General features: G+C 38.0%; 1 protein-coding gene and 1 pseudogene across 1 annotated transcript in view; one reads left to right on the forward strand and one right to left on the reverse strand.

Moving 5' to 3' along the window:
- Window positions 1-12,428, reverse strand: part of SDK1 (sidekick cell adhesion molecule 1) — a 1,049,055-nt gene that overhangs the window by 408,280 nt on the left and 628,347 nt on the right. The gene's annotated exons all lie outside the window — the stretch shown is intronic.
- Window positions 2,199-5,691, forward strand: LOC105887532 (annotated as a pseudogene).

The raw sequence follows: 12,428 nt of genomic DNA on the forward strand, positions 1-12,428 counted from the left end.
CCGAGCCGGAGCCCAAATTTCTTAATTATCCTCCCCCAGACTGGGATAAATGATTCATTGCTAATAGAGCACATTCTATAGAGACCAATAGTAACTTTACAATGGAGAAAGCGGGTTGTCACCACCTTAACCAAGTGATCACATTAATACCACCAGTAATAAGTCATGTTGACATCATGTGTCCCTGATATTATAAGAAGTTTGCCCCTGTGAAATTATTCCCTCAAATCCGTAACCCCAGCCTAATCATGAGAAAACATCAGACAAGCCCAAATTGAGGGATGTTTTTAAAAATAACTGAGCAGTAATCTTCAAGTGTCAAGGTCATGAAAAACAAGGGAAGATTAAGTAACCATCAGATTAGAAGCATCTAAATACAATGAAGAGTCATGGAGTGGATCCTGGAACAGTACAAGGGCATTGGAAGAAAAATTGGAAAAATCATAATAAACTCTCTAGTTTAGTTGAAAGCATTATATCAATGCAAATTTCTTAGTTTTGATAAATGTACTACGGTCATATAAAATGTTAACATTAAGGAAATTTAGGTGAACAAAATATCAGAACTCTCTTGCAACTCTTATAAAACTAAAATTATTTCAACATAACAAGTGATTTAAAATAATATTGAACAGCTTTTCCCAAGATGGTACCAAAGATAAAGAAGGAAGCTCCTGCCCTTCCCAAAGCTGAAGACAAAAAGACACAAATAAAAGAAAGATCTATATATCAGATCTTCTGGAAGCTGAAGACACTGCAGCCATGGAGGCAGCCCAAATATCCTCAGAAAAGCACCCCCCCCCAGTAGAAACAAGCTTGACCACTATGCCATCATCAAGCTCCCCTGACCACTGAGTCTGCCATGAAGAAGCTCTGTGACATTTATGTGGCCAAGGTCAATACCTTCATCAGGCCTGATGGTGAGAAGAGGGCATATGTTCCAATTGCTCCTGATTATGATGCTTTAGATGTCACCAATAAAATTGGGATCATCTAAACCAAGTCCAGTTGGCTAATTCTAAATATATAACTTTTCACTGTAAAAAAAAAAAAGAAAGAATATTGAACAAAGCCAACAACAAAAAGTTGACATCTCTACAGAATAGAGAGACCCTATACAGACTATGACAGATACGTATGATTAGTATATAATAAAGGAAGAACTATAAATCAATAGGACAGGAATAGATACTTCAAAGACATAAAGGAAGCATTGGTTAATCATTAAAAATTTAGATTCTTACCTCATGCCATACAGCAATATAAAATTTGAACTGAATTTTCCAATGGAAAAGAAATTAAGAATAAAAGACTGTAATTTATGACATGCTAAGCATAGACTATTACATAACCACTTAAAAGGATGAATTAGAGCTACATAAATGGGGTTAAGTAATTTTTGTAGGTATTGTTGAGTATGAAAAGATATAGTAAGGCATATAAAATGTGACCAAAATTTTTAAAATAATGCCAATAAAAACTATGTGTGTGTATGTATATGCCCATGTCTATAGTGGATACATGGCTATACAAAAAAAGTTAAGAAAAGATATCTATTAGATTGTTTATACATGTCAGAGGAAAAGAGAGAAAAGGGAAAAGTAAAGGAAAGAAAAAGCAAAGGTAAAAAAGATGAAATTTAAAAATGCACATTTATGCATATTTAATATTATAAGGAATATATGTTATAGGAATTAAATTGTAAGAATTAAACACCATAACACAAAAATAAAATTTAGGTAAGTATATACCTAATCACTAAATGTGAACTTTCTACATGCGAAAACTATGTATTAATAATAAAGATATTAATCAACTTGACTACATAGCATTTATAACTTAAGTTTCTTTTAGAAACAAAAAAAATTAAAAGGCAACTTGGCAAAATTGTGTAAAACAACCAGAAAATACATTTAAAAATTAAAAATGAACACTACCCATTTGAAAAATGCTCAGCATTATTAATAATCAAAACAAAGAAGACAAAAATAATGAAAGCTATTTTTGTTACCAAACCCAGAGATGCACAAAGTAATACAAGTGCCAGGAGATGTTGACTTGATTCAAGGTAGTCCTTAGGAAAATAGTAAGAAGTTATTGCACCTGGCTATTTATTGAAGGTAGAGCTCTATATAGGAGTGTTCTCAGATTGGGTGTAGGATGTGTGAGAGAGAGGAGTCAAAGATGAATGGATCACGATGGGCAGGAAGTACATAGTGCAGCCCTCATCCTTAAGGAGCTCACCTTCCGGCAATGTAAGGCAATAGGTAAACAAGAAAACAGAAAAACAGCTTCAGAGCCTTGCTCTGAGGCTCACTGTTAGGTTCTTTTACTTTCTTAATTAAGAATTTCTTTTTCACAAAGAAACCTCTCTATATCTATTTAAGCCTCTCATTTTATCTGGTCATCTGTGGGCACTGACCATAAACTCTTTAGCATCCTATTTATTTATACTTAAAGACCTCATCACATTAGTCTTCCTTTTGTTAACCTACATAACCTCAATTCTCCCTTTCATTTTACAAAACTGTCTTCTATCACTTCAATCATTCTTTCTTCCTCTCCATGACATCAGAAGAAGCTGATCTTATGCCTCTAAGCAAATTAAGAGATCTGAAAAAAGAGAAAGACTGCACGAAACTGTTGAACTCCAGAGTAGGCTAGTTGAGCTCAAAAAAGTATATGATTTTTAAAGCCAAAGGTTATGAATCTATTTCTTAGTACTCTTGTGATGTCTGTGAGTGCATCTGATCATGAATCATTACCTTCCCAGAAGCACATTTTATGAGAGCTAAAGTTTAGATTTATTGCCCTCACTGATACTATTCTGAGTATAATCAGTCAATTTCACAAATTTTACTACTTGACTCAAGGAAGAATACAAATGGGTACAAACCCATTTTTGTGACTTTATTGTATAACTATATAATACACTGAGAACACCAAATACTTTATAGAGATGATGCCTTAGAAAGGGCACATTTTAAGTTAGGTCTCAGTTCTCAATCTACCATGATAGGTTATAATATATCAGTGTCACTTTTCAATTTAATGTGATTTAACTTTTCATGATAAATAAGAGAAGGAAGAGAATGCCAGGTAGAAGACAGACATTTAACAACCAGGTACAGTGAGAACAGAAGAAAAATTTCCATGAGTGCAGCCAATCCTTCCCCTTTTGCTCTTCAAAATGATCAAGATATCTCTCAGGTTCCATGTCTGAAGGGGTTCTGGAGACTTTATATTTGTTTCTCCCTTTGTAATAAACTTGAAAAATGATTTTTAAGACTTGACTGGCCCTTTCCAGCAGTACTACTGGAGGTGCCAGGGTCTACTGAGAGCTGAGCCTTGTTTGACCTGGCATGTCTGGTGAAATTAATTTATATGACATCCTATCCAACAAACACATAAAGGAAAAAAAAAATCAAAGCCATGGCACATTGTCCCAACTGAGTATAATGAAGGATAAAGATACTTGTGTCAAGTCCTCACTAAAAAAAATGTCACTTAGCATATCAGAACATTTTGGTGTGGTTAAAGATTTTGGAGTTGCTTAGTTGTGGCACCGTTGACAAACTACTTGCCCTGGCTAAGGCTCTGTCATTCCATCTGAGAAAAGGAATAATGACACTTTATAGGATTTCTGTAAGAAGTAATGGAGGTAACATCTGCAAAATTTCTAGCGGAATGCCTGGCATAGAGTTTTCACTTAATAGTGTAATTAATAGCAACAACAATAATAATAGCTATCATTATTTTGATAATAAGCTCATTAATCTTTTCCTAAAGGACAAGTTTAGCATCTAAGAATTTATGTAGGGCAAGAGACAGAGACCTAAAATAGACATTTTCAGAGCCAATCAAATAGAGGAAAGAGGATGATATCCAGTCTCTGAAATGCAGAATATAGAAGCTATTTTCTGTCTCAGCCTATTTTCTTTTTGAAACTGGATAATTTATAAGGAATGAAATTTATATCTTATAATTCTGGAGCCTAAGAAGTCTAAGGTCAAGAGAGTACATTTGGTGACAGCCTTCTTGCTGGTAGGGACTCTGAGGAGTCCTGATGAGGCCTAGGGCATCATATGGTGTGGAGGCTGAGTATGCTAGCTCAAGTATCTATCTCTTCTTGTTCTTGTTCTTCTTCTTACAAAGCTACTAGTCCCACTCCCACATTAGCCCATGAATCCATTAATCCATGAATGGACAAAACCCTCATAACAAAATCACTTCTTTAAAGGCCACACCTTTAATACTGCCATGGTGGGGATTAAGATTCAATATGAGTTTTAGAAGAGACAGACATTCAAAGCATTGCATGTCCCAAAGCTATTTCCTTATACATATGCCTTCATTTTTTTTAATTTTTAAAAAGTTATAAAATAAAAATGAAGTAGCAGCTAACACGGGAAAGTTAAACATCAAATTCATGTCAATGTCTATGTCTTGAGGGATGGGAGAGGTAGATAAGGACTTCAATCAGTCTGGTAATGTTTTATGCCTTCAAGCTGCAAGCTGGGTATGCAGTCATTCATTACATTCCTCTTTATGCTTATTTTGTGTATCTGAAATATTTCATAACACATTTTTGAAGGAAGTACAATCATAAAATGTAAAATGAATCCAAGGAGCATGTTAGAGAAATCTTATAAAAATGACATGTTTCATGGCAGCAACCAAGAGAAAGTGGATTAGAGGCAAAGAAGCCAAAAAGACATGAAAACAATGCCTGGCCACCAGCTAAGCAGCATAGAAGAGGTGGAGAAAGAAGAGAGAAACCTTACCCTAGGCCCTATTTGCAAGGGCAGGTGAAAAAGTAAGGAAGAGTTTTCATATTTTCTTCCATAGGAATAAATTTCAGAATAAGACATTTAATGCAGGACTTGAGAATATTGATGCCTTATTCTAAAGTAGATACTAAAATGCATCATAAAAGACAAATTATTTGTGAGGTCTATAAAATGAAAAACTGTAATAAATGCATCTATTTTGAAGCTACAAAAAAAACAGTATCACTATATGTGGCTTTCATATTTACCTTATGGAGCATCTGTTAAATTCCTTGTTCAAAATATTCATACCCTACCTAAACTAAAGATGACTAGAAACTTTAGAAAAGTGTTTGGCTCCTTTTGTCTTTTGACCCTGCTTTTGATGAATTACCACGTTATGCTTTGTTAAAAGAACTCTTAGTTCAAATCTTTAGTACACCACAGTATCATCCCCAAAGTGTACCATTTGCAGACTATGTCTTTCACCATTTTGGATAATAGAATATGGTGTTAGTACTTTCACATCATAGAAGAAGATCCTGATCTTGTAGAAATAAAACTTTGTTTTATACTAAATCTCATAAAGATTTTCCAGGGAAGTTTTTGGAGGACCAAATTTATATGAAAATCCTTACTACCAGTCACCAAACACACATTCGTATGTCATAAGATCCATCACAGCTGCAAAATACAAAGGGAAATAGCAAGTGAAAGATGTACAGAAACTGAGAAAGAGCCAAAGACTCTTCTTCCACATGACCCCACTGCAGACATTTCTGTCATACCAGCTAAAGAAACACTGACAGGAATCCAGTAGGTAAAACGAAAGTCAAAAGTCAATTTAAAAGCAAAAAAGGAAAGGATTTACAAAAGGCAAAGAAAAATGAAACAGAGGATGAACAGTGGGAAAGCAAAATGAATCAATGGATAACTAATTCATTTTTCAGTTACTTTATGTTGTATTCAATGTGTAAATACTTTTATTATCTGTTACTATCTTATGTATAATTAGTGTGGCATTCAAAAGAAAGAAAAATTTATACCTTAAAATCAATGACTACCTTTTTCTAAATAAAATATCACCAGAACTATAAAAATAAACCAAAATAAACATAAAAACTCCAGATAACATGCTTCTTGAAAATAAACAAATTTGGCGTATGCTAAGTGCAAGGACTCTGTTCTTATATGGGGCAACCAACTATTAGTATATGGGAGGTGGGGCATCTTCAGAGCAAGAGGGCTTTAGCAGAGGGTACTCATATTCCCCAGGGAGCAGGACTGGGCGCACCTGCCCTGACAAGAAGAGGTCCTACAGCTTATGTAGATCTGGCTACATTTTCCAAGGTGATTTCAATTGTGTAAAAATGCAGTTCCCCACCCTCACTTAAGCCCACTCTCTTTCTGTGATCCTAGAATAATCACACTACACAGCTATTAAAGAATTCAGTATTCTGAATGCTGACACCTCATTTATGCTTTAAATCTCACTTCCAACTGCTCGGTAAGTGGCAGAGGAGTACAAGGTTTAAAAAGATACAGTTTATAGCTTTCCAAATCTAAAGAAAAAACAAGATTTCTTAGTTGCTAACAATAGCTATAGAATCGACACAAGAAGGATGCAAAAGCTGCAAAGGGCAGAGGCTCAATGGTTTACTTAAAAGTTTGCACTAAGAAAGAAACCTGAAGACTATCTAAGGCACAAGGAAGCCTTTCATAAGCTGAAAGCAACCACCATTGTGCACTGAAATATTCAGTATTTGTCACGTCAATTGCTGGGCAGTCTTTCTTTTTAGAGCATAAAGACCTTCAAATACATAGCTTTTCTATGAGGAATACATCTTATATGCAGCTGATTGCTCTATTAATAGTGATGAGGTCTTTTCAAAGAGGAAAAGAAGATTTAAAATAAGTTAAATGAATCATTTACAGGATCTTTTAATATTGGAGAGTTGCCTTCACATTTAGAAATGTGTTGTCTTTTGTAGAAACAGATCAAAACATTGAAATTATAAGTCTTACATGAAAATATAACTTTTTAAAGGGACATTTGGGTAGATATCATTCATAACAGCACATCATTATGGTACTTATTTTGTCATCACCCCATTTCAGGGATTCTATCCTTTGACCTTTTTCCCCATTATCTCCCTCACAATTCTCAGTATTACTGTGAAACGAATCTTTTCCTTTCACTTACACAAAAGGCTTGAGTTATTACAATGCTACCATTTCACTGTTTCAAAGCACAATTAAATATATTCCTTAAGCTGTCTGTGCTAGAAGAGGTTACAGGGAATTGGAATCACAGTAGGAGTCATCAGTGGCTCTGAAGTTAAAGTCAACAAGCTCATAAAAAGAATGATGGTTGGGTGAGTGGATAGGAGGGGAGGATGAATGAATAAATGGACAGATGAGGGGAGAAAAACAAGAAAGAAATATCCAGGCACCTGGTAGGTTGGGCAGTAGAGAAGAGACTAACAGCATAAAGGCTTGATTTGTGAAATTTACTTATTGATCAATTTACACAGGTCAATTGTTTGCTAGGCGTCTGTGAATATAAAACTGTGTAAGACAGTCCATCCCTTTAAGAACATATGACTTAGTAAGGAAAATGATAAAATTAGTTCTCCAGTGCTCACTAGAAATGACTGAAGAAGAAAGGGAAGAGGAAAGCAAGGGGGAGGAGGGAAGGCATAGGCATAAGCAGCTGGGTGTGTGGTGAAGTGTGTAGGACATGCAGCCTTACAGGCAGCTGCAGGTCAGAACCTGGCCACTGTGGAACATGGCGGAGGGGCCCAGCATGGTGTGGAGCCTGATAGTTCTAGAGAGCTACCTTAGGGGCCATGCAATTTTCAAAGCAATGCCAGCTATCTAAGAGCTCTGCTCTATATCTGGCCAAGGAACCCAGAAACAAATGGCATGCTTAGAGCACTCCCCAGACTGATCCTCCTTGATTAAGGTCTATTTTACAAATTGATTCCCTTTTCAGAGATAGGGAATTGGAGGGTTCCTGAAGCTGAGTGGGCACATGTTGTGAGCCCCCACCTTCTCCCAAACTTTTTACCCCTCAGTGGAGTAATAAGTGCCATCTCACTCAACCTTGACTGGGTACTGAAGGAATGAAGGCAGGCAGCATTCACTCTAGCAGACTCATGCCTCTGCATAGAAGGATCTGGAGCATGGTGATATTTGGGGCTTATGATCAATACCCTAGGGAAGCTTTAGAATGACAAGCTGCCTCAAAATAAGTCTTTCCTTACACTCATACCACAATGACCTGGTCTATATGACACTGTTTCTGCCTTAGTTCCCTTGTAAAATCTGGAGCCCCATAAGACATGATTGTAAGAGGGACTTTACCTAACATATGCAATCAGTGTAACCTGGTTTCCTGTACCCTCAATGAATCTCCAACAATAAATTAAAAAAAAATCTGGAGCCCCAGATGTAAATTCAAAACAGTTCCCAAGGGTTAAATCTGCTTTTGCAACTCCTACTTGCTGGCTATATTTACACTAGCAACACTAAATTCCTATTCACCTAAATTCAGATTTCTCTACCATCTCAGTCCTGAAAGCCATTGTTGCTTAACCAGCACTTATATAATATTTACTACATGCCAAACACTGTTCTAAGGGATTTATAAACAGTAAAGAATGGTCATAACATCTTAGTAGATAGGCACTGTCGTCAGACCCATTTTGTAGATGAGGAAACTGAGACACAAAGAGGTTAAATGACTTGCTCAAGGTGACACAGCAAGCAAGTGGCAGGGCTGTGATTCAAATCAAGCAGGGTTGCTACAGAGTCAAAGGTCCTTTGAGCACTGTCAAGCTAATTTCCACATAATTTAACTTTTCTCCCAAAACTCAGCAGTCCCCTGGCCCACCCTTCTTAGCCCCAAGTCCCACTCCCAGAAGATGATAGCTTTCACATTTTTTAAGCATTTGATTTGTCTCTGTGTGGGCCCTTCATGTCTAACTTCTCAGCCCCACCTCCACCCTCCCATACCCTGATTTCTGCAGAGTCTCACAGACTCCTTTGCAAGCTGGTTCCTACCAGTGAATGGCCATAGAGAGACTAGAGTGCAGGAGAAGGGAGAGGGGATTCTTTCCAATTGCCCCTGCTGTAGTACCTGCCAGCAGCACTCCTAGGAGCTGTGCTGCAGACCCCATCTGCTTCTGCACTCTCAGGACACTGTATGCCTTGACGCCTCCAGAACCCAGAAGCCGCCAGGTGGTGCCACCTCCTCAGACATCAAAACCCAGCTTTGAGGGGCTGTCTTTCCAGCTGCGGGGTTGCCATTGTGGCAGCCTCTTTCTTCTCTTCTACCTCCCAATTCTAAAGATGGTAGCTGTTACCTGTGTTTTCTGCTCTGGGTTACTTCCTTTCTGGTCTTTCAGTTCTCCATCACTTATGAAATCAATACTATATGTGGGTCACTGTGAAAGTTTTGAGACAGAATGCGTTATGGTCCATTATTTCACTTCCAAGAAACACAGTCACCAGTGTCCTTTCCGATTCACCTGTACAAGTTAGTTTCAATTTGCTCAACTTACCAGTGTTGCTTGAAGGGCTTCATTTGTTTCCATCTGTGCACACAGTTTCTTTCTTGATTTTTGTGTATCTCAAAACATTTTAATGACCTACATGTTAAATCCCTCTGTTAAAATATGTAGCATGATTTCTGTTTTCATATGTAGATAATGGAAAGTCTTCTCTCTGGATCCATCCACCAGTCTTCAGAGACAACACTCTGGCCTCTAAACTGTGATACAAATACCTAGTTGTTGGTATTTGGAGGAGCAGAGCAGAAAACTGGCTGGTGGTGTGCAGATTTCATTTCTCATGCCTCATCCCCACTGCTCTTCCCCTGGTATTCCAGAACATGGGGTCTCTCTCTAGTTCAATTACTCTACTGAATAAATATTTGGTACTAGGGAAGGGGGGTGAGTAAAGGAAGAAACAGTGAAGTGCTGGTTGGTGGCCATGCTGTACTATGTATGTAAACTTCTCTCCACTCCTGCCATTCCCATCTGACCTTCCCCAGCCCCTGTCTGGAGCCTTGCCAGGGTAGGAGGGGAAATTGATTGTATGTAAACTTCCTTCCACTCCTGCCTGCCCCACCTGACCTTCCTACCCTGGCAAGGCTCGGAGGGGAAATTGATTGCAGGCTCTTCATAATTGTCTCCATTCTGCTCACTAGCTCCTGGGGCTCTGGGTGATTTCTATCCTTGGAAGGTCTTTTGAACTGTCTCATCTACAGCCCACTGTCGACTCCCCTCCAATTCTTTTGCCCTTGTAGTTTATACTTTCTTATTGTCATTTTCATGGAGTTTAAAGAGGAAGTGTAAAGTTAATGTTCCATGTCTAATCAGAAGTTAGAGGATACATTGTTTTCAATGTGTTACCACTTTTCTAATTCAAAAAGTATATACAAATGACCTCACCAACATTTCTAAAATCACCTAACATAAAAAGTAGCATTAAAATAATTAATTTTAAAAGGGATTACCTAGGAACACTACTTGACATGTATGTAAAGTAGTAAAAGCAGCTGGAGGTAGAATTCATTTCCTCAGTCACTAGACTTTCCTAGGGTCAATTAATATTGTTCTTTCAGGATCAATCCCTGTAAAACAGCCTTATCCTGAGCTCTGCTCCTTCAGAAAAGAACAGTCAGCCACCACACTTATGCCAACCAATGATAACCACACTCAGGGAACAGAGGGAGCTCAGCACACAGTTTAATTCCACCTCTAAACCCTATCCCCAGCCCAGGCCCTATTCCCGGACTGAGCAGGAAACTGACACTGCCTAAAGATTCAAGCCTGGGTCCCACTTATCTGGCATTAGGAGATATCATGCCAAGTAATGCTTTTTGAGGAACCTTTGGGGAGCACTGTTTGAATACCTCCCAAATTATCTAAAGGTATAGGAATAATAGCATTAGAACTGTATGTATGCAGAAAAATTCTAATATAAAACATAAAAGATGCCTTCTTTGCCTTCAAAAGGTAACTGCATTTCAAATTTAAACTGGGTGGTAGACGTCACAGAATGGCTACTCAACTCCATATTATTCTCCTTGTAGTACACCACTGGGTCTGGTAGAAGCTAGCAGGCTACATTTCTTGGATCCACTTGTGGAGTTCCACACATACTGTTGCTGCAGGTGATGGAGGGAGGTATGAGGGAGCCCACAATTTCAGCTATTTCTTCTGACAAGTGCAGACATGAGGGTGTTGGTGTAAGCAGCAGTGGCCACTTCACAAGTGAGTGTCAAGAGGCAGAGTATGTGAGACAGATGCTAGTGCCTGAGTGCTCTCTCTTGGAGCTAACAGGTACACATCTGGCTTCCTGATCCTGATCTGGACAGAAGGAGTGAGGTTCCAGGGCTGGCAGTTGGGGCCACAACTTTGAGATTGCTGCCTCCCCTGAGTGCACCTGCTCATTAGCTTGAATTCAGAATGTCATTCCCATGGTCAGTCCAAAGCCTGCCTCTCCAGTCCTCAGATGGCCCTGTAAGCATCTGGCTCTTGTATTCAATTCCCTCCTGTCAGACTATCAAGAATGGCTGCTGTACTATCTGCATCTGACACTGATAGCAACAAAAACTCCAGCAGTCCTGAGGTAGAAGGGTCCCCACCAAACAACCTCTCATGTTTAAAACAGCTTTTATGTAGTACTTCACAAAGGTACTGAACATGTAAGGGACACCAGAGAGAGCAGACTTATCACACTTCTGCTACATAGGTCAACTTCAGAGGGGTTTTAGGACTGCACCTCAGAGTTAACTGTACTAAGGTGAACTGGCCAGTATTCTATAAAGAGAGAACAACTACAGTCGAGGACAGCTGGAAAAGCAGAGGCCTCATCTGCTTTTTCTCATTATTTATAAAAATATACTTCGAGAATATGTGAGATTTAGAAATTGATGAAACTAGAAGAAATTCTGTACCAATGCCATTACTTTTTCTAAAGCACATCTCCATGGTAAGAAGATGTTCTCTGAGGCAGCTACTGTAGTAGGAGCACAGGGCATGCACATCTCTAGTATGACCAGTTTTACTTTGTTGCTGAGCTGTCACCTTTGCCTTTTTTGCAAATGGAATAAGTATTTTATTTGTACTTTCATGAATTAATCATAATTCAGATTCTTATGTATAGAAAAAGTAATTTTTCCAATTATAATTATCATTCAAACAAGGCCAGAAAATTAAAACTGGGAAAAAGAAGATTAAAGGTAATGTTCTACTGCAAAAAGTTTTCCTTATGAATTTTTTAAGTGATTTCAATAATAAGTCTTTTCAGGATTAAAATAATTTAATGAATTCGCTGTCAAGTCTCATTTCCTACTTACAACCTGAAAACAAAACAATGTTTATTTCAACTACCACTAAGGTACATAGGGAAAAAGATATTCGGTTTGAACAAAAGAAAATAATGTTTACATGCCGTTTCTTCTGTGTGCTTTGATATTTTTAAAAGATGATGGTGTCTAGTAATGTACTTTTATATAGATGAGTGTGTTTGTGGGGGTGGGGAGCAAGAAGAGCCAGAGTGAGTTGCAGGTACTGGCTGTGGAGTAGCAATGCCTATGTATGTTCCTTGGAAAAGAAAAACTGGAAAGCACAGGAACAGTTAACAGTT

This window comes from Otolemur garnettii, unplaced genomic scaffold (assembly GCF_000181295.1).
Source record: "Otolemur garnettii isolate 467f Iridium unplaced genomic scaffold, OtoGar3 scaffold00092, whole genome shotgun sequence".
NCBI lineage: Eukaryota > Metazoa > Chordata > Mammalia > Primates > Galagidae > Otolemur > Otolemur garnettii.